Source organism: Podospora pseudopauciseta, chromosome 1 (assembly GCF_035222475.1).
Source record: "Podospora pseudopauciseta strain CBS 411.78 chromosome 1, whole genome shotgun sequence".
NCBI lineage: Eukaryota > Fungi > Ascomycota > Sordariomycetes > Sordariales > Podosporaceae > Podospora > Podospora pseudopauciseta.
In genome coordinates, this window is record NC_085892.1 from 4,771,190 (window position 1) to 4,794,278 (window position 23,089).

Here is a 23,089-nt window from a genome sequence, read left to right on the forward strand (position 1 = left end):
ACCATTTAAGGTCAAGAGGAAGATATCGGAGACGGCATTCGAATTGGAGCTACCCAGTACGATGCGTCTACGGTCACACACCTTTCACATCTCACTTTTGGAACCCGCACCACACGCAAAAAAGGCCAATACACAGGCAGTGGCGGAGGACGAAGAAGAGGAGTACGATGTGGAAGAAATACTGGATTTACGGTTTAACAGAGGCCAATTGGAGTATTTGGTCAGCTGGTTAGGATATCCGGCTACAGATAACTCGTGGGAACCACAGGCACACCTTAACTGCCCAGATAAGCAAAAGGAATTCCACCAACGATATCCGGACCGACCAAAACCTAAGCAAGCAAAAAAAACTCGGCCCCGGCCCATAGCCAGATGCTATGAGACGGAGCCAGAACCTCAACAGGAATCGAACCTGCGCCTTCGACGTAGTGGTCGACGTGCTACACACTACACTACGAGGTTGGAAGGTGTAAAGGGGACTAAATATAAGTAGTGCCACGCGCCTTAGGCACCTTGGGAAGTGGAAGGCGCACCACTGGCGGTATCTGACGCGGTCAGGAAGGAAGGACCGGTAGTATTGAGATCCAGAGGAAGGTCCGGAGGCCAGTCAAGGCCCAGGGAGGGATCCAGGAAAGAGAAGTCGGAAGGAGGAGCGGTGGTGGAAGAAGGAGCAGCGGAGGTGTCCGCCACCGGCGGGCCATGCGGGGTGGCAGGCCGCGCGGAAGCCTCTCTCTCTTCCTCCTCAAGGAGCCGAGATTCGCGACGAAAAGCAGCAAGGGCTCGAACCTCGAGGGCGCGCGATTGCGCCTCGAGACGAAGAAGCTTACTCAAGGTAGCCTGCTTTTCGGCATCTAAGCGTTCTTTCTCCCTGATCAGAGGGCGGACTACGGAGCCGGTTAGAGAGGGAAAGAGAGGGCCGAGAAGAGGACTCACGATCCACGCCATGAACATCGCAGTGGGAGCGGCTAGAGTTGACACACGGAAGGCACCGATCGTATCGAGGAGAAGCCACACATTGGAGGTTATTCTCCTTACAATAAGTACACTCGGGCATTACGAAGCCAAATTTCGTAAGGAACTATGCTTAATCACGGCGACGGTCGGTACTCGTACGAGTCGATTTCCTTACACGATTAGACATAATGGCCAAGATAGGGGAAGAGGGACGTACTGTGGAAATGCAAAAGGGAAGCGGGGGTGCAGATGCTATTTCAGGGATACGGTCGTCGGGACGTCGACCTGGAAGGAGGGGCATCATGTCACAGTCAAACCAACAGCGGGCCACGCCACATGTGGGACGCGGGGCGCCCAGCCAATCATTAAGGAAGTCAAGGGACGGCCAATCAGGCATGGACAGAAGTGCTACGGTGCCAAGGCTCACGAGCAGTCTGCAGGATGCAAAGTGCTAGGGGTGATCAGAGGTATAGCACGACGAGCACATTGCAGGATGCAATGTGCTAGGAGTGATCGAGGCCGTAGCAGGGCGAGCACCTCAGAGTTCCAAGGTCTATATATACGGAGGAACTGGCTGGTGTAGATAGACAGTCCGCAGTATGCAATTCAAGTGGTATTCACGGCATCTAGTGTTTACATCGAGACATCTTGTTGTGCACTGTTTAGCTGCACCGAACCAGGATTATTCAGAAGTGCCTTCAACCGATATCCCTTTCAGAGGTTCTGGATAGGGGTTCGTCACATATACCGATATCTTCGAAAATATTATTTATAATTTATTAAAGGTTAACGGCCTCCGCGAAGAGCCGTAAATTATTTTCTAAATAGTTATATTATTTTAAAGCGTCTTTTTACTTCGGGTTATTTAATAATATTAAGTCTTTTAATTATATTCGCTTAACTTCCTTTTATTTTCTATCTTTAATATTTTCTTATATTTATATTCGATAGCGGTTTTTTTATTTAGTTTTAAGCGTTTTAATTTAATAATATTATTTAACTTTTTTCCGTAAATATATAGTATAGTTTAAACTTAAATACTATTCTAATATTACTTTTTTTCCCGAATATATATTATTATTTATATTTTAACCGTTTATATATTTAACGTAATACTTTATATACTTTAATATAATTTATATAACCTAAAAGCTATCCTTTAATTTAATTAGGTCCTAAACCTTTTATAAAATATAATCGTTTAGGTCCTTCTATTAAGCCTTTTCCTACTGGACTATAGTCCTTTTAATTAGCTATAGCTTACCCTCTTTACTTACCTTACGTATTGGCTAATAGCCGTATAGCGACTTACTTTAATAATACTTTATATATTTATATATAATATATTAAAACTAAAATACTTTCCGGTACTTTAAATATATAAAATAAAACTATATTATATTTCTTTTATAGGATATATACTATATAGGTATTAATATATTTTTTAGTAGCTTCGCGATCTTAATACTAACGACTTTTCTACCTTTTTAATACTTTTTTTAACTTTTATATAAAAGTTTTATAGGCTATAATATATTTTATAAAATAATAATTTTATATTTATTATATTATTTTTTTAATATTATTTATTTAATAAGTTTTTACGCGAGACCTTTACCCTTAGCGACCTCTATAGTAACTTTTATAACGATTTATATTATTTAATTCTATAATACTTATATTTAAAGATCTTTTTTTTCGTACTTTACTTTTAGTCTTTTTAATACTTCTTTTACTTCCTAAAACTCTCTATTTTCCTATCCAATATATTAATTAAAGTTTTTTTCGAAACTTACCGCTCCACTTTATTAATATTTAATAACTATTACCTTTATAACCCTTAGTCTTTTCGATATAATAATTAATATAATCTTTTTTTTCTATCCGAGCTATTTAAATATCCTATAATCTTTTTTAAAGTATTTTACTTTACTATAATTAAAATACTTAAAATTATTTTTACTTTAACCTCGGCTTTACGGCTTTTACTACTATATAATATTAACGTTTATTAGTCCTAAATATATAGTACCGGAATAATTAGTATTAAAGTATTTCCGTTTATATTTATTATTAAAGCGATTACTATTAAAGTATTTCCTATAGTTATTACTGTAATTACCTTTACCGTTACATTCTTTTTTCTCTATATAATACTCGAATTACTAATTATCGATCCGTATAGCTATAATATTATATTTATTAATAATATCGGACCTCGACTTTTTATATAATTTATCCTTTATTTTATCTTTAAAGCTATAATAAAAAAGCTATATTAACCCTTTATCGTTAATAATATTATATAAGCTATCGATTTTAAATTAAGTTACGTAGTTAATTACCGAATATATTTAACGTAAATTTAAAAATTTACTTTACGCGCGCCTTACCTTATTATACTCCTTAAATACTTCTTTAAGTTTAGTTTTAAAGCTACGATAGTTTTTAAAGTATTTTATAATAATTTTCTCTTAGTCCTTTAGTTTTTACTTATAATAGTCGTCGAGGATAGGCTCGAATTACGCGAAAGCCCTATCTTTAAGCCTAATAGCCGCGAAAATTATTTTTAACTTTTCGTTAATAAATTAATTTAAATATTAACGAAAATAGGTTTTAAGCTAAATTAAGAACCCTTTAAACTTTACTTTTTTTCCTTTATAGTATTCCGGTACCGGGAGTTTAATAATCGACTTAAACGTAATCGAGATAACGAAAATCTATTTCCAAGTCTATTAAACTTCGTTTTCGAGCTTTTTAAAACGCTTAATAACCTACTTTATAGTAAAGGGTATAGGTCTAGTGGAAGGTCCCTCGGCGCTTAAGCTCGGCGGGACGCCTTCTATTTAAACGTTTTAGGTCCGGCTATAATAGTAAAAAGATGCTTTTAACTTATTTATAATAAAGTTAAAGTAAGTATATAACGTATAGCAAACCCCTATCTAAAACCTTTAAAAAGGATATCGGTTAAAGGTATTTCTAAATAATCTTAGTTCGGTATAGCTAAATAGTGCATAATAAAATATCTTAATATAAATACTAAATACTGTAAATATAATTTAAATTATATATTACGGAACTATCTATTTACGCTAGCCAGTTCCTCCGTATATATAGACCTTGGAACCCTAAGGTGCTCGCCCTACTACGGCCTCGATTACTTCTAGCACATTGCATCCTGCAATATGCTTGTCGTACTATACCTCTAATTACCCCTAGCACTTTGCATCCTGCAGACTGCTCGTGAGCCTTAGCACTATAGAACTTTTGTCCATGCCCGATTGGCCGTCCCCTGACCTCCTTAATAATCGGCTGGGCGCTCCACGCCCCACATATAGCGTAGCCTGCTGTTAGTTTAACTGTGACAAGTACTGCCCACTGTAATATTAATTTATAGGGCAGTAAGTAGGGCATTTAGTAGTACCTACACGTTAATAATAATATATTATAATATTATATTTATTAATTATTTTACCGATTAAGTTTCTTTATAAGGTAGGAAGTATACTTATTTAATAAGCCTATCGATTACCGTTAATATATTATTATATTTAACGCCGGTTACCGTATTTTTAAACTTTAATAATTTAATAATAAAGTCTATTATAACTAAACTCTATAGTCGTTCTACTATTAATAATAGCTCTAAAAATCTACAGGGCTTATACCTCGTAACCCTTATTTTTTTATATATATAGTATAATTAAATAGCTTCCTTAACGTTATTTTCAATCCTTAATTAATTAAAGTACTATTTAATCTTTTCTATAATCTTAGCGATATTTATATATCCTCCGAGCTTCGATATATAAATTTCTATTATTAATATTATCTTATTATCTAACTTTACGTACGTTCGATTCCTATATTATAATTTTCCTTAACTATTTTTTTAAATACTTTATAGCTCTAGCTTTTCTTACTAATATTACTTTATAATATCGTTACCTAACTTCCCTTAATATTTATTAAAAGTAACCTTTTTATAATATACTACGTAATACTTTATTTATAGCTATAGTAAATACTTAAAGGTATTATCGGGTACTTTTTTAAATAAAGGTAGTAACTCCTTAGGTATATCTTTATAGTAGTTAGCTTACTGGCTAAGTATATCTACCTTAGCGTTCTCCGAACCCTTTTTATAATTAATTTAGAAATTAAATTTTAAAAGAAATTTTAATTATTATATTTACCGTACGTTAAGGACTTTCGTAATAATAAAGTATTATAGATTTTTATAATTTATATAGATCTATATTTTATATTTAATACCGTTAAAGTATAATCTCTATTCCTCGAACGCTTCGATAATAGTAAGTAGTTTTTTATCGTAAATTAAATAGTTTTAACGTACTCCTTTAAGCTTCTTTAAAAAGAAGGTTACCGGATATAATTTACCGTTATCGTTTTACTACCCTAATTATTTACTAATCGTATAGTTTAATATATTTACTTTGACTTTAAATAGTCGATTAAAGTCTAATAATTTAAATACTAAGTCCTTTAAAATAGCTTTTTTTAGCTTCCGGAAGGCCTACTCCTCTTCCTACCCTTACCGAAATTCTACGTCCTTCTTAGTTAAATAGTTAAGTAGCTTCGTAATACCTATATAACCCCGGATAAATATCCGATAGAAGTTTATAAACTTTAAAAATTCTTTAACGTATATTTATAATTACGGCGTAAACTAGTTTTTAACTACCGCGATTTTCCCTGGTTTTATATAAACTTTATTTAGTAATATTAAATATCTTAGGTATATTATTTTTTATATGTAAAACTCGCTTTTCTCTTTATTAATTAAAAATCCGGTTTTATATAGCACGTTAAATATCTTTTGTACGTACCGTTTATATTCCTTTAAAGTATATAAGTAAATAAAAACGTTATTAAGATAATATATTACTATTTTATTAAAATATTTCTATATTATATAGTTAATAAGAAATTAAAATGTCGCGAATATATTAATTAGCTTAAATAATATTACGAAATACTCGAAATAATTATAAGGTATACGAAATACTATTTTCTATTTATTTTCTTCTTTAATCTATATATAAGCGTACCCGATAGGTATATTTAAACGTATAAAGTATTATACCCTTACTAATTAACTCCGTAACCTAAATATTAATAGTAGTAAGTAACTATTTTTTACCGTTTCGTTATTTAATTAATAATAATTTATATATAGTTATAAACTACTATCCTTTTTTAGTATAAAAAATATAGGGTATCCTATTAGTAATATAAACTCCTTAATATATCCTTTCTTTAAATTTTTTTTTAAGTACTTCTATAATTCTTTACTTTATTTATCGTTAGTATAATAGACCTTAAATAACTATAATTTAACTCCTTCTTTTAACTTAATTTTATAGTCCTACGGTCTTCGCTCTAAAAGCCCCTTTAAATACTTAACCGTAAGGGCTGGGTATCCTCGATATTCTATTAGTACCGCCTTTTTTTTACCTTTCTCTACGTTATTATAATAAGCGTACTTATTAACCTCCGATATCTTTACTAACGTCGTTAACCCTATTTCTTTAATCTTACCGCCTATATCGATAGAGTATACTATTACTTTCTATACTCCTTACAGTAGTACCGTGGAAGGTACTTATTCTATACTCTACTCCGTACGTACTTTTAATTTTCTATCGTTAATTAAATATTTTTAAAGCTTTTTTAATTATAAATAACTACTATCCCTTTAATCGATATTTAAATTATAATTTTTATATTATAGTTACTTTAAAATTATATTCTTTAAGGGTCTTATATTTATAATATCGAATATAATTAATATTATTTTTCTTTTAATTATAATATTTAAAAATAATATTTTCCTATAAACCTTTTATATAGGAAATGGTCTTTATATAACGATTTATTCCTTCTTTTTCTTTTACGGTATACGGGTTTAATATATAAACTATAACGAAATTAAATTTATTTTTATACTACCGTTTATTAATACTATTACCTAAAGATCTCTCTATCGTATAGTAATTTAAAAGCATTTATTTTTCTTACTTTTTCCCTATATAATAGTAACCTCGTTAATAAATACCGGGTTATTATCCTATACCTTCGCCTTACACTAATACTTTTAAAAATACCGTTCGTAGTCCGTTAAAGGTTAACGGCTTCCGCGAAAGACCGCGAGTCGTTTCCTAAACGATTATATCGTTTAAAAACGTCCTCCTACCTTAAATTATTTAATAATATAAAGTCTTTTAACTATATATACCTATCTTCCTTTTATTTTTCGTTTTTAATATTCTTTCGTATCTATACTCGATAACGGTTTTTTTACTTAATTTTAAACGTTTTAGCTTAATAATATCGTTTAACCTTCTCTTATAAATATATAGTATAATTTAGGCTTAAGCACTATCTTAATACTACTTCCTTCTACTAACGTATATTATTATTTATATTTTAATAATTTACGTATTCGATATAGTACCTTATATATTTTAATATAATTTATATAATTTAAAAGCTATCCTTTAATTCGACTAAGTCTTAAACTTTTTATAAAATATAATCGTTTAGGTCCTCCTATTAAGCTTTTTCCTACCGAGCTATAGTCTTTTTAACTAACTATAGTTTACCCTCTTTACTTACTTTATATACCGGCTAATAGCTATATAGCGACTTATTTTAATAATACTCTATATATTTAAATATAATATACTAGAACCAAAATACTTTTCGATACTTTAGATATTTAGAATAAAGCTATACCGTATCCCCTTTATAAAGTATATATTATATAAGTATTAGTGTATTTCCTAGTAATTTCGTAATTTTAATACTAACGACTTTTGTAACGAACCCCTATCTAGAACCTCTAAAAGGGATATCGGTTAAAGGCACTTTTAAATAATCTTAGTTCGGTGTAGCTAAATAGTGTATAATAAGATATCTCGATATAAATATTAGATACCGTAAATATAATTTAAATTATATACTACGGAACTATTTATTTACGTTAGCCAGTTCCTCCGTATATATAGTCCTTGCGCTAAGCTTGGCACCGTTTTAGATCGATTAACTCGACCCTCGATCCTATCGATACTATTATCTTTAAAGTTAGTTTTTCTGGATCGATCCTCGATCTTATTAATCCTATTTTAATTAGTCTTTACTTATATATTAACGATTAGTCTATAGTACGCTTTTTGTCCCACTAGGTATTAAGCTATAATACGACGTTTTCCTTTTTAGGCCGAAGTCCCGTCGGCTTAATTTACTTTCTTACGTTTATTAATATTTATAAGTTTTTTTTTTTTTCCTTTATTTCCCTATACTCTATAATATTTAACTGTATAAGTAAGGCGCGATCCGGTATTAAACTTCTGTACCTAAAAATAACGGATCGCGACGAGCTATTTACTTTAATACTACGATTTATTATTATTATAAAGCGTACCTATTCTTTTTACGAGAAATATAGTTTCTCTTATAAAATCTCTCCCTCCGTTTCCGAGCGTTACGCTACTTATATATAGTATAACTAGTCCCTTTATAACGCTTATAAATTATTTATTTAATAGTTTCGTAAGGTTATTATTTAATATAATTAGATAGAGACGGAGATAGTAAAAGCTAAGTCTTAGCGCGTTACTTTAAATTAGAAAATTAACCGTTTATATTTATAGAAACGAATATAGTTTAAGCAAATAGCTATAGCCGTCTCCCGTAGCCTTAATAGTGTGGAAAAGCTAAAGTATATTAAGTAGGAGGAAGCTACGCTAGCTATATAGTCTGCTTTACTACCTAGCGACGCTCCCTTACTTCCTCCGGCTCCCGCCTCCTTGGATTTCCGGAGCCGTTCTCCGGCGGAGTTTTCCGCCCTTATCCCGCCTAACTTTTCTTTCCTAGATCTTACTTTAGGTTTCGATTAGCCGCCTAACTTCTCTTTAGATTTAGGCGTAACCGGTCTTTCCTTCTTAGCCGCGTTAGATATTACTAATAGTACGCCTTTTACTTTCCGAGGTACTTAAAGCGCGTAGTACTACTTATATTTAGTCCCCTTTATACTTTCTAACCTCGTAGTATAGTATATAGTACGTCGACTATTACGTCGAAGGCGTAGGTTCGATTCCTGTCGAGGATTTAGCTTTATTTTATAGTATTTAACTATAGGCCGGGGCCGAGTCTTTTTTATTTACTTAGGTTTTGGTCGGTCCGGATATCGTTAATAGAATTTTTTTTATTTATTTAGGTAATTAAGGTATACTTATAGTTCCTATAAATTATTTATAACCGGATATCTTAATTAATTAATTAAATACTTTAATTAGTTTTTATTAAACCGTAAATTTAGTATCTATATTATATTATATTTCTTTTCTTCGTCCTCCGCCACTATTTATATATTAGCTTTTTTTACGTATAGTATAGGTTTTAAAAGTAAAATGTAAAAGGTATATAACCGTAGATATATCGTATTAGGTAGCTTTAATTCGAATATTATTTTTAATATTTTCCTTTTAACTTTAAATAGTCTTACTTTCTTATAATTTAGCTTTTTATTAGGTTTTTTAATACGTAAATTACGTATAGAAAGGAATATTATATTTCCTTCTTTAAAGTAAAGTCTTTCGAGCCTTTTAGTATTATAGTATTTCCGTATCCTTTCCTTTATAAACTTTAGTTTTTATTTAAACTTATTATAAAGTATATATATTTTATTTACTTTAACTTTAGCCTTAAGTACTTTAACCGTAGGTCCTTACCGTAGGTTTACCTTATAGCCGAAATTCGTAAAGAACGGTATAGCTTTAGTCGTTTTAGTTAGTAATATATTATATATTAATTATGCTATAAGTAATAGTTTAATTTAATCGTTTTATTCGAAATTAATATAATTCTATAGGTATTATTTTACGATTTAGTTAAGCCGTTCCGTTTAATCGTCCGTTTAAAGGTAGTAGGCCGAAAACGCTTTATTTATTACCCCTAGCCTCGTTATTAACGCTTTTTAAAACTTCGATACGAATTTAGTATCGCGGTCCGTAATAAATTTCTTTAACTATATATATATTACTATAATATACCGTAGTACTATATTTATTAATTATTTTACCGATTAGGTTTTTTTATAAAGTAAGAAGTATATTTATTTAATAAACCTATCGACTACCGTTAATATACTATTATATTTAACGTTAATTACCGTATCTTTAAACTTTAGTAATTTAATAATAAAGTTTATCGTAATTAAACTTTATAGTTATTTTATTATTAGTAGTAGCTTTAGAAATCTATAAAGCTTATACTTCGTAATCCTCGTTCTTTCGTACGTATAGTATAATTAAATAGCTTCTTTAACGTTATCTTTAATCCCTAACTAATTAAAGTATTACTTAATCTTTTCTATAGTTTTAGCGATACCTATATATCCTCCGAGCTTCGATATATAAATTTTTATTATTAATATTATTTTATTATTTAGCTTTACGTATACTCGATTTTTATATTATAGTTTTCTTTAACTATTTTTTTAGATACTTTATAGCTTTAGCTTTTCCTACTAGTATTACTTTATAATATTATTATTTAACTTCCTTTAATATTTATTAAAAATAGTTTTTTTACGATATATTATATAATACTCTATTTACGGCTATAATAAATACTTAAAAGTATTATCCGGCGTTTCCTTAAATAATAATAATAACTCCCTAGGTATATCTTTATAATAGTCGGCTCGCCGGTTAAGTACGTCTGCCCTAGCGTTCTCCGAGCCTTTTTTATAGTTAATTTAGAAATTAAATTCCGAGAAAAACTTTAATTATCGTATTTGCCGTACGTTAAGGACCTTCGTAATAGTAAAATACCGTAAGTTCTTATAATCCGTATAGACCTATACTTTATATTTAATATTACTAAAGTATAGCCTTTACTCCTCGAACGCTTCGATAATAGTAAGTAGCTCCTTATTATAAATTAAATAGTTTTAACGTACTCCTTTAAGCTTCTTCGAAAAAAAGGCTACCGAGTATAATTTACCGTTATCGTTTCGCTACCCTAATTATCTACCAATCGTATAGTTTAATATATCTGCCTCGACCTTAAATAGTCGATTAGGATTTAGCAATTTAAGTACTAGGTCCTTTAAAATAGCCTTTTTTAACTTCCGGAAGGCCTATTCTTCTTCCTGCCCCTACCGGAATTCTACGTCTTTCTTAATTAAGTAATTAAGTAGCCTCGTAATATTTATATAGCTTTAAATAAATATCCGATAGAAATTTATAAACCTTAAGAATTCTTTAATATATATTTATAATTGCGGCGTAAGCTAGTCTTTAATTACCGTAATTTTCTTTAATTCTATACGTATTTTATTTAGCGATATTAAATATTCTAAGTATATTATTTTTTATACGTAGAACTTACTTTTTTCTTTATTAATTAAAAGTCCGGTTTTATATAGCGTATCGAGTATCTTTCGTATATATTATTTATATTTCTCTAAAGTGTATAAATAAATAAAAACGTTGTCGAGATAATATACGATTATTTTATCGAGGTACTTCCGTATTATATAATTAACGAGAAATTAAAACGTTATAAGCGTATTAGTTAGCCTAAATAGTATTATAAGATATTCGAAATAACTATAGGGTATACGAAACGCTATTTTTTATTCGTTTCCTTTTTTAATCTATATATAAGCGTACCCGATAGGTATATTGGTTTGGGGTGCGGCCACAGGCCTGAGGGTTTAAGTAAGGAAGTGGGGCTCTCGGAGGATTCGGAGGTTCAGGGGTCATGTATATAAGCGGTCTGCTTCGGACATTCTGTTTTAGACAGATCATCGACTTTTATTTCTTCATATTTTTGTGCCTTGCACGCGTGCAGGCAATTCTGGCCCTCTGATCAGGCCGATCAGGTGCTTATTATGTGGTCTGTGAGCCCATAGAGTCTTTTCTTTGTCCTACGTGGAGTGCGGCCTGCGAGCGAGCTACTGTCACGGAGGTGCGCTCATTTATATACCCTGTTGAGGGTATATTTGTGGTGTTGTGGTTGGTTTGTGTGTTTTCTTACCATTTCAATATTTAAGCGTATAAAGTATCGTGCCCCTACTAATTAACTCCGTAATTTAGATATTAATAGTAGTAGGTAACTATTTTTTACCGTTTCGTTATTTAATTAACGGTAATCTATATATAGTCGTAAGCTACCGTCTTTTTTCGGTATAAAGAATATAGGATATTCTATTAGCAATATAAACTTCTTAATATATCCTTTCTTTAAATTCTTATTTAAGTACTTCCGTAGTTCTTTACTTTATTTATCGTTAGTATAATAGACCTTAAATAGCCGTAATTTAGTTCTTTCTTTTAATTTAATTTTATAATTTTACGGTTTTTATTTTAAAAGCCCCTTTAAGTACTTAACTGTAAAGGCTAAGTGTCCTTAATATTCTACCGGTACCGCCTTTTTCTCGCCCTTTTTTATATTATTATAATAAACGTACTTATTAACCTTTAATATCTTTACTAACGTCGTTAACCTTACTTTTTCGATCTTACTATTTATATCGATAGAATATACTATTACTTTCTATACTTCTTACGGTAATGCCGTAGAAAGTATTTATTTTATACTTTACTCCGTATATACTTTTAATTTTCTATCGTTAATTAAATACTTTTAAAGCTCTTTTAATTATAAATAGCTACTATCCCTTTAATCGATATTTAAGTTATAATTTTTATACTATAGTTATTTTAAGATTATATCCTTCGAAGGTCCTATATTTATAATATCGAATATAATTAATATTATTTTTCTTTTAATTATAATATTTAAGGGTAGTATTTCTCTATAGACCTTTTATATAAGAAATAATCTTTATATAACGATTTATTTTTTCTTTTTTTTTTATAATATATAAGCCTAGTATACGAACTATAGCGAAATTAAATTTATTTTTATATTACTGTTTACTAATATTACTGCCTAGAGATCCCTTTATCGTATAGTAACTTAAAGACGTTTATCTTTTTAACTTTTTCCCTATACGGTAGCGACTTCGCTAACGAGCGCCAGGTTATTATTTTATACCTTTACTTTATACTAATATTTTTAAAAATACTATTTATAGTCTATTAGAGGTTAATGGCCCCCGCGAAAGGCCGCGAGTCGTTTCTTAAACGGTTATATCGTTTAAAAGCGTCCTCTTACTCCGGGTTAATTAGTAATATAAAGTCTTTTAACTATACCTACCTAGCTTCCTCCTATCTTCCGTCTTTAGTATTTACTTATATTTACGCTCGATAGCGGTTCTTTTATTTAATTTTAGGCGTTTTAGTTTAATAATATCGCTTAACCTTCTTTCGTAAATATATAGTATAATTTAGGCTTAAGCACTATCTTAATACTACTTCCTTCTACTAACGTATATTATTATTTATATTTTAATAATTTACGTATTCGATATAGTACCTTATATATTTTAATATAATTTATATAATTTAAAAGCTATCCTTTAATTCGACTAAGTCTTAAACTTTTTATAAAATATAATCGTTTAGGTCCTCCTATTAAGCTTTTTCCTACCGAGCTATAGTCTTTTTAACTAACTATAGTTTACCTTTTTTACTTACTTTACGTACTAACTAATAGCCGTATAGCGACTTACTTTAGTAATACTTTATATATCCGTATATAATATACTAGAACTAAAGTACTTTTTAATATTCCGAATACTTAAGATAAAGCTATGCCGTATCCCCTTTATAGGGTATATATTATATAGGTATTAATATATTTCTTAATAACTTTACGATTCCGATATTAACGACCTTTCTACCTTTCTAATACTTTTTTTAATTTTTATATAAGAGCTTTATAGGCTATAATATATTTTATAAAATAGTAATTCCGTATTTACTATATTATTTCTTTAATATCGTTTACTTAATAAGTCTTTACGCGAGACCCTTATTTTTAGCGACTTCCGTAGTAATTTCTGTAGTAATTTATATTATTTAATCCCGTAAGGTTTATATTTAAAAATCTTTTTCTTTATACTTTACCTTTAACCTTTTTAATACTTTTTTTATTTTTTAAAACTTTATATTTTTCTATTTAGTATATTAATTAGAGTTTTCCTCGGAGCTTATTACTTTATTTTATTAATATTTGATAGTTATTATTTTTATAATCCTCGGTCCTTTCGATATAATAGTTAATACGATTTCCTTTTTCTATCCGAGCCGTTTAAGTACCCTATAATCTTTTTTAAAATATTTTATTTTATTGTAATTAAAATATTTAAGGTTATTTTTATTTTAGCTTCGGCTTTACGGCTTTTACTATTATATAATATTAATATTTATTAGTCCCGAGTATATAGTACCGGAGTAATTAATACTAAAGTATTTCCGCTTACGCCTATCGTTAGAGCGGTTACCGTTAAAGTATCCCCTATAGTTATTACTGTAACTACCCTTACCGTTATTTCCTTTTTTTTTTATACGATATTCGAACTGCCGATCGTCGATCCGTATAGCTATAGCGATATACTTATTAATAGTATCGGGCTTTATTTCTTTATATAATTTATTCTTTATTTTATTTTTAAAACTATAGTAAAAAAGCTATATTAACCCTTTATCGTTAATAGTATTACGTAGGCTATCGATTTTAAACTAAGCTATATAGTCGGCTACCGAGCGCGTTTAGCGTAAACTTAAAAGTTTATTTTATATACGCTTTACCTTATTATACTCCCTAAATACCTCTTTAAACTTAATTTTAAAGGCACGATAGCTTTCGAAATATTCTACGGTAATCTTTTTTTAATCCTCCGGCTTTTATTTATAATAGTCGTCGAGGATAGGCTCGAACTATATAAAAGCTTTATCTTTAAGTTTAATAACCGTGAAAATTACTTTCGACTTTTCGTTAATAAATTAATTTAGGTATTAACGAAAATAGGTTTTAAGCTAAATTAAGAATCCTTTAAGCTTTACCTTTTTTCTTCTATAGCGCTCCGGTACTAGAAGCTTAATAGTCGACTTAGACGTAACTGAAATAACGAAAATCTATTTCCGGGTTTATTAAGCCTCGTCCTCGAGCTCTTTAAGACGTTTAATAATTTATTTTACGGTAAAGGGTATAGGTTTAGCGGAAGGTCCCTCGGCGCCTAGGCTAGGCGAGACGCCTCCTATCTAAACGTTTTTAAGTCCGGCTATAATAGTAAAAAAATACTTTTAACTTATCCGTAATAAAGTTAAAGTAAATATATAACGTATAACGAACCTTTATTTAGAACCTCTAAAAGGGATATCGGTTAAAGGTATTTCTAAATAATCCTAATTCGATATAGCTAAATAGTATATAATAAAATATTTTAATATAAATACTAAATATCGTAAATATAATTTAAATTATATATTACGGAACTATCTATCTATACTAATTAGTTCCTCCGTATATATAATCCTCGCGCTAAGCCTAGCACCGTTCTAGATCGATTAATTCGACCCTCGATCCTATCGATACTATTACCTCTGGAGTTAGCTCTTCTAGATCGATCCTCGATCCCACTAATCCTGTCCTAATTGGTCCTTGCTTATGTATTAACGATTGGTCCGTAGTGCGCTTTCCGCCCTACTAGGTATTAAGCCGTAATAACTTTCTTACCTTTTTAATATTTTTTCTAGCTTTTATATAAAAGCTTTATAGGCTATAATATATCCTATAAAATAATAATTCTATATTTACTATATTATTTCTTTAATATTATTTATTTAGTAAATCTTTACGCGAAACCTTTATCCTTAATAACCTCTATAGTAACTTCTATAGTAATTTATATTATTTAATTCCGTAAAGCCTATATTTAAAAATCTCTTTCTTTATATTCCGCCTTTAACCTTTTTAGTACTTCCTTTATTTCTTAAAACTCTATATTTTCTTATCCGGCATATTAGTTAGAGTTTTCTTCGGAGTTTACTACTTTACTTTATTAATACTTAATAACTATTACTTTTATAACCTTCGGTCCTTTCGATATAGTAATTAATATAATTTTTTTTTATTCGAGCCGTTTAGGTACCCTATAGTCCTTTTTAAAATATCTTACCTTACCGTAATTAAAATACTTAAGGTTATTTTTACCCTAGCCTCGGCCTTACGGCCTTTACTACTATATAGTATCGACGTTTATCGGTCCTAAATATATAGTACCGAAGTAATTAATATTAAAATATTTCCGCTTATATTTATCGTTAGGATAGTTATTATTAAAGTGCTTTTTATAGTTATTATTATAAATACCTTTATTATAGTTTTTTTTTTCCGTACGACGCTCGAATTAGTAATCGTTAATCCGTATAGCTATAGTAATATATTTATCGATAATATCGTGTTACGGTTCTGGAAGACAGTGGGGCCACGAGGACTAATTAAGACTGGACCGCGCTATTAGGCGGGGCTTACGGTCTAGAAGATCAGACGGACTAATAAGATAGGGACCGGGGACCGCGGCGGGGCTTACGGTCCACGGTCTAGTATCGGCTAATACGGAGCGGACCGAAGACCGTGTGTAAAATAACGGTCCACGGTCTACGGGTTTATATATACGGAGGAACTAAATAACGTAAATAAATAGTTCCGTAATATATAATATAAATTATAATCGTTAGTATTAAACTATTATAATTAAAATAAACTATTATTATATATTATTTAGCTATACCGAACTAAAATTATTTAAAAATACCTTTAATTAGTATTTCTTTTAAAGGTTTTAAATAAAGCTTCGTTATACGTTATATATTTACTTTAACTTTATTATAGATAAGTTAAAAAGGTCTTTTTATTATTATAGCCGGACCTAAAAACGTTTAAATAGGAGGCGGCCCGCCTAATTTAAGCGCCGAGGGACTTTCCGCTAGACTTATATCCTTTACCGTAAAGTAAGTTATTAAGCGTTTTAAGGAATTTAAAGACGAAGTTTAGTAGACCCGGGAGTAGATTTTCGCTATTTCGATTACGTTTAAATCGATTATTAAGTTTTCGGTACCGGAACGCTATAAAGGAAAAAAGGTAGAGCTTAGAAAGTTTTTAATTTAACTTAAAACCTATTTTCGTTAATATTTAAATTAATTTATTAACGAAGAGTCGAAAATAATCTTTATAGCTATTAAGTTTAAGGATAGGGCTTTCGTATAATTTAAGCTTATCCTCGACGATTATTATAAGTAAAAGCTAAAAGATTAAAAGAAGATTACCGTAGAGTACTTCGAGAGCTATTATACCTTTAAAGCTAAGCTTAAAAAGGTATTTAAAAAGTACGATAAATTAAGACGCGCGTAAAGTAGACTCTTAAGTCTATATTAAATACGCTTAGTAACCGACTATATAGCTTAGTTTAAAATTAATAATTTACGTAATATTATTAACGATAAAAGATTAATATAGCTTTTTTATTATAGTTTTAAAAATAAAGTAAAGGATAAATTATATAAAGAGTTAAGGTCCGATATTATTAATAAATATATTATTATAGCTATATAAATCGACAATCGGTAATTTAAATATCGTATAGAAAAGAAAGGAGGTAACGGTAAGAATAGCTACGGTAATAGCTATAGAAAATATTTAAATAATAACCGCTTTAACGATAAGTATAAGCAAAGATACTTTAATACTAATTACTTTAGTACTATATACTTAGGACCGATAAACGTCGATATTATATAGTAATAAAGGCCGTAAGGCCGGAGCTAAAATAAAAATAACCTTAAGTATTTTAATTATAGTAAAGTAAAATACTTTAAAAAGGATTATAAGATATTTAAACGGCTCGAATAGAAAAAAGAAATTATATTAATTACTATATCGAAGGAACTAAGGGTTATAAAAATAGTAATTATTAAGTATTAATAAAGTAAAGTAGTAAGCTTCGAGGAAAACTCTAATTAGTACGCCGGATAGAAAAATAAAGAGTTTTAGGAAATAAAAAAAGTATTAAAAAAGCTAAAAACGAAGTATAAAAAAAAAGATCTTTAAATATAAATATTATAGGATTAAATAGTATAAATTGCTATAAAAGTTATTACAAAGGTCGTTAAAGGTAAGGGTCTTACGTAAAGACTTACTAAATAAATAATACTAAAAAAGTAATATAGTAAATACAGAATTATTATTTTATAGAATATATTATAGCTTATAAAGCTTTTATATAAAAGTTAAAAAAAGTATTAGAAAAGTAGGAAAGTCGCTAATATCGGAATTACAAAGCTACTAAAGAATATACAAATATCTATATAATATATACCCTATAAGGGAAATACGGTATAGCTTTATCCTATATATTTAGAGTACCGGAAAGTACTTTAATTCTAGTATATTATATATAGATATATAAAATACTATTAAAGTAAGTCGCTATACGGCTATTAGCCGGTATATAAAGTAAATAAGGAGGATAAACTATAGTTTATTAAAAAAATTATAGCCCGGTAGGAAAAAGCTTAATAAAAAAACCTAAATAACTATATTTTATAAAAAGTTTAAAACCTAATTAAATTAAAAGATAGCCTTTAAATTATATAAATTATATTAAAGTATATAAAGTATTATATCGAATATATAAATAATTAAAATATAAACGATAATATACGTTTATAGAAAAAAATAATACTAAGATAGTACCTAAGCCTAAACTATACTATATATTTACAGGAAAAGGTTAAACGATATTATTAAATTAAAACGTTTAAAATTAAATAGAAAAACCGTTATCGAACGTAAATATAAAAAAATATTAAAGACGAAAAATAAAAGAAAGCTAAGTAAATATAATTAAAAAATTTTATATTATTAAATAACTTAAAGTAAGAAAACGCTTTAGAATAATATAACCGCTTAAAAAACGACTCGCGGCCCTTCGCGGGGGCTATTAACCTTTAATAGACTATAAATAATATTTTTAAAAGTATTAGCGTAAAGTAAAGGTATAAAATAACGACCCAGCGCTCGTTAATAAAGTTGTTACTATATAGGGAGGAAGTAAAAAAGATAAACGCCTTTAAATTATTATATAATAAAAGGATCTTTAGGTAGTAATATTAATAAATAGTAATACGGAAATAAATTTAATTTTACTATAATTCGTATATTAAGCCTATATACTATAAAAGAAAAAAAAGGAATAAATCGTTATATAAGGACTATTTCCTACGTAAAAGGTTTATAGGGAAATACTACCCCTAAATATTATTATTAAAAAAAAATAATATTAATTATATTTAATATTATAAATATAAAACCTTCGAAAAATATAATCCTAAAGTAATTATAATATAAATACTATAACCTAAATATCGATTAGAGGGATAATAGCTATTTACGATTAAAATAAGTTTTAAAAATATTTAATTAACGATAAAAAATTAGGAATACGTATAGAATAAAGTATAAAATAAGACCCTCTATAATACTACCGTAAAAAATATAGAAAATAATAATATACTCTATCGATATAGGTAGTAAAATCGAAAAAGTAGGGTTAACGACGTTAATAAAGATATCGAAGGTTAATAAATATATTTATTATAATAACGTAAAGAAAGGCGAGAAAAAGGTAGTACTAATAAAATATTAAGGATATCTAGCCTTTACGGCTAAGTACTTAAAAGGGCTTTTAAAGTAAGGACCGTAGAACTATAAAATTAAATTAAAAGAAAGAACTAAACTATAATTATTTAAAATTTATTATATTAACGATAAGTAAAGTAAAAAGTTATAGAAATACTTAAAAGAAAATTTAAAAAAAGGATATATTAGGGAGTTTATATCGCTAATAAAATACTTTATATTTTTCGTACCGAAAAAAAATAGTAATTTACGATTATATATAGATTACCGCTAATTAAATAACGAGATAGTAAAAAATAATTACCCGCTACCGTTAATATTTAAATTATAAAGTTAATTAGTAAAGGCGCGATATTTTATATACTTAAATATACCTATCGAATACGCCTATATATAAATTAAAAAAGGAAACGAATAAAAAATAACGTTTTATATACTTTATAGTTATTTCGAATATTTTATAATATTATTTAGGTTAATTAATATACTTATAATATTTTAATTTCTCGTTAATTATACGATACGGAAGTACCTTAATAAAATAATAGTATATTATTTTAATAATATTTTTATTTATTTATATACTTTAAAGAAATATAAACGATACGTATGAAAGATATTTAACGCGTTATACGGAGCCGGATTTTTAATTAATAAAGAGAAAAGCGAGTTCTATATATAAAAAATAATATATTTAAAATATTTAATATTATTAAAAAAGGTTTATATAAAACCGGGGAAAATTACGGTAGTTAAAGACTAACTTACGCCGTAATTATAAATATATATTAGGGAATTCTTAAAGTTTATAAATTTCTATCGGATATTTATTTAGAGCTATATAAGTATTACGAAATTACTTAATTATTTAATTAAAAAGGACGTAGATTTCCGGTAGAGATAGGAAAAAAAGTAGGCCTTCCGGAAGCTAAAAAAAGCTATTTTAAAGGACTTAGTACTTAAATTATTAAACCTTAATCGATTATTTAAGGTCGAAGTAAATATATTAAACTATATAATCGGTAAATAATTAAAGTAATAAAATAATAATAGTAAGTTATATTTAGTAACCTTTTTTTCGAAAAAACTTAAAGGAATATATTAAAACTATTTAATTTATAATAAAGAACTACTTACTATTATTAAAGATTCGAGGAATAAAGGTTATACTTTAGCGGTATTAAATATAAAATATAGGTCTATATAAATTATAAAAATCTATAGTACTTTATTATTATAAAGGTTCTTAATATATAGTAAATATAATAATTAAAGTTTCTTTCGGAATTTAATTTCTAAATTAATTATAAAAAGGGTTCGAAAAACGTTAAAATAAACGTATTTAACCGGCAAGCCGACTATTATAAGGATATATCTAAGGAGTTACTATTATTATTTAAAAAAGCGTTCGATAATATCTTTAAATATTTATTATAGCTGTAAATAAAGTATTATATAATATATTATAAAAAAACTATTTTTAATAAATATTAAAGGAAATTAAGTAATAATATTATTAAAATAATATTAATAAGAAAAGCTAAAGCTATAAGGTATTTAGAAAGATAATTAAGGAAAACTATAGTATAGGAATCGAGCGTACGTAAAACTAAGTAATAGAACGGTATTAGTAATAAAGATTTATATATCGAAGTTCGGAAGATATATAAATATCGTTAAAACTATAAAAATAATTAAATAATATTTTAATTAGTTAAAGATTAAAAACGACGTTAAAGAAGTTATTTAATTATATTATAAATACGAAAGAACGAAGGTTACGAGGTATAAGCTTTACGGATTTCTAAAGTTATTATCGGTAATAGAACGGCTATAAAGTTTAATTACGATAGACTTTATTATTAAATTATTAGAGTTTAAAGATATAATAATTAGTATTAAATATAATAATATATTAATAGTAGTCGATAGGTTTATTAAATAGGTATACTTTTTACTTTATAAAGAGATTTAGTCGGTAAAATAATTAACGGATATACTATTATAATATATTATATTAATATATATATAGTTAAAAGAGTTTATTACGGACCGCGATATTAAGTTTATATTAAAGTTTTAAAAAGCGTTAATAACAAGGCTAAAGGTAATAAGTAAGGCGTTTTCGGCCTACTACCTTTAAATAAACGATTAAACGGAATAGTTTAATTAAATTATAAAATAATACTTACGGAATTATATTAATTTCGAATAAAACGATTAAGTTAAATTATTACTTACGGTATAATTAATATATAATATATCGTTAATTAAAACGACTAAAGTTATACCGTTCTTCGTAAATTTCGGCTACGAGGTAGACCTATAGTAAGGACCTACGGTTAAAGTATTTAGGGTTAAAATTAAAGTAAATAAAATATATATACTTTACGGTAAACTTAAATAAAAACTAAAGTTTATAAGGGAAAGGATACGGAAATACTATAATACTAAAAAGCTCGAGGGACCTTACTTTAAAAGGGGAAATATAGTATTCTTTTTTATACGTAATTTACGTATTAAAAAACCTAGTAAAAAGCTAGATTATAGGAAAGTAGGGCCGTTTAAAGTTAAAAAAAAGATATAAAAAATAATATTCGAATTAAAGCTACTTAATATAATACATTTACGGTTATATACCTTTTATATTTTATTTCTAAAACCTATACTATACGTAAATAAAGTTAGTATATAAATAATAGCGGAGAATAAAGAAAAAAAATATAATATAAAAAAAATATTAAATTTATAGTTTAATAAAAGTTAATTAAAATATTTAATTAATTAATTAAAATATCCGGTTATTAATAATTTATAGGAACTATAGATATACCTTAATTACTTAAATAAATAAAAAAAATTTTATTAATAATATCCGGACCGACTAAAACCTAAATAAGTAAAAAAACTCGGCTTTAGCCTATAATTAAATAGCTATAAAACGGAGCTAGGAAAACCTCGATAAAAATCGAACCTATACTTTTAATATAATAATTGTTAACGTGTGGGTACTACTAAGTGCCCTACTTACTGCCCTACAGATTAATATTACAGTGGGCAGTACTGCTATAAGCAGTAAGGGAACCTCTTGGCCACTATAGCCCAAAGCCCAGTCAATAGATGCTAGAACTTTCTAAAGTGGCTACAAGCTTACGTAGTAAGTTGCCACAATAGTGTGATTTACAGGGTACCTTTGCTACTAAAGGTTCTATAGATTTCCGTAAGTCTACACTAAACCCACCTAAGCCCACTAAATACCCTAAGTGGTATAGGGGCTTCAGGGGCCTACAGGACCCACAGTAGGCCTACGAAGGCCTATATATAGACCTCTCCTCTCTCTTATAAAATAGTTTTCTTCTTTCTTTCCTTAAGGGACAAAGTTTAAGGTTACGGCCTAAAGCTAATAAGCTAAGGCTAAAGGCAATAAAGGCTATTTTATTCTTTATACTTTACTGTATTACAATGCTTTACTTTCGTTCGGTATTGCCGTCGT

General features: G+C 28.3%; 2 non-coding genes across 2 annotated transcripts; both read left to right on the top strand.

Annotated features, from left to right (window-relative positions):
* The first annotated feature begins 391 nt into the window (after positions 1-391).
* Positions 392-462, top strand: QC763_0015440. Its single transcript has one exon. It is a non-coding gene; the product is annotated as a tRNA-OTHER (tRNA).
* Positions 463-9,017: 8,555 nt separating this feature from the next.
* Positions 9,018-9,088, top strand: QC763_0015450. The gene has a single exon. It is a non-coding gene; the product is annotated as a tRNA-OTHER (tRNA).
* Positions 9,089-23,089: the final 14,001 nt, after the last annotated feature.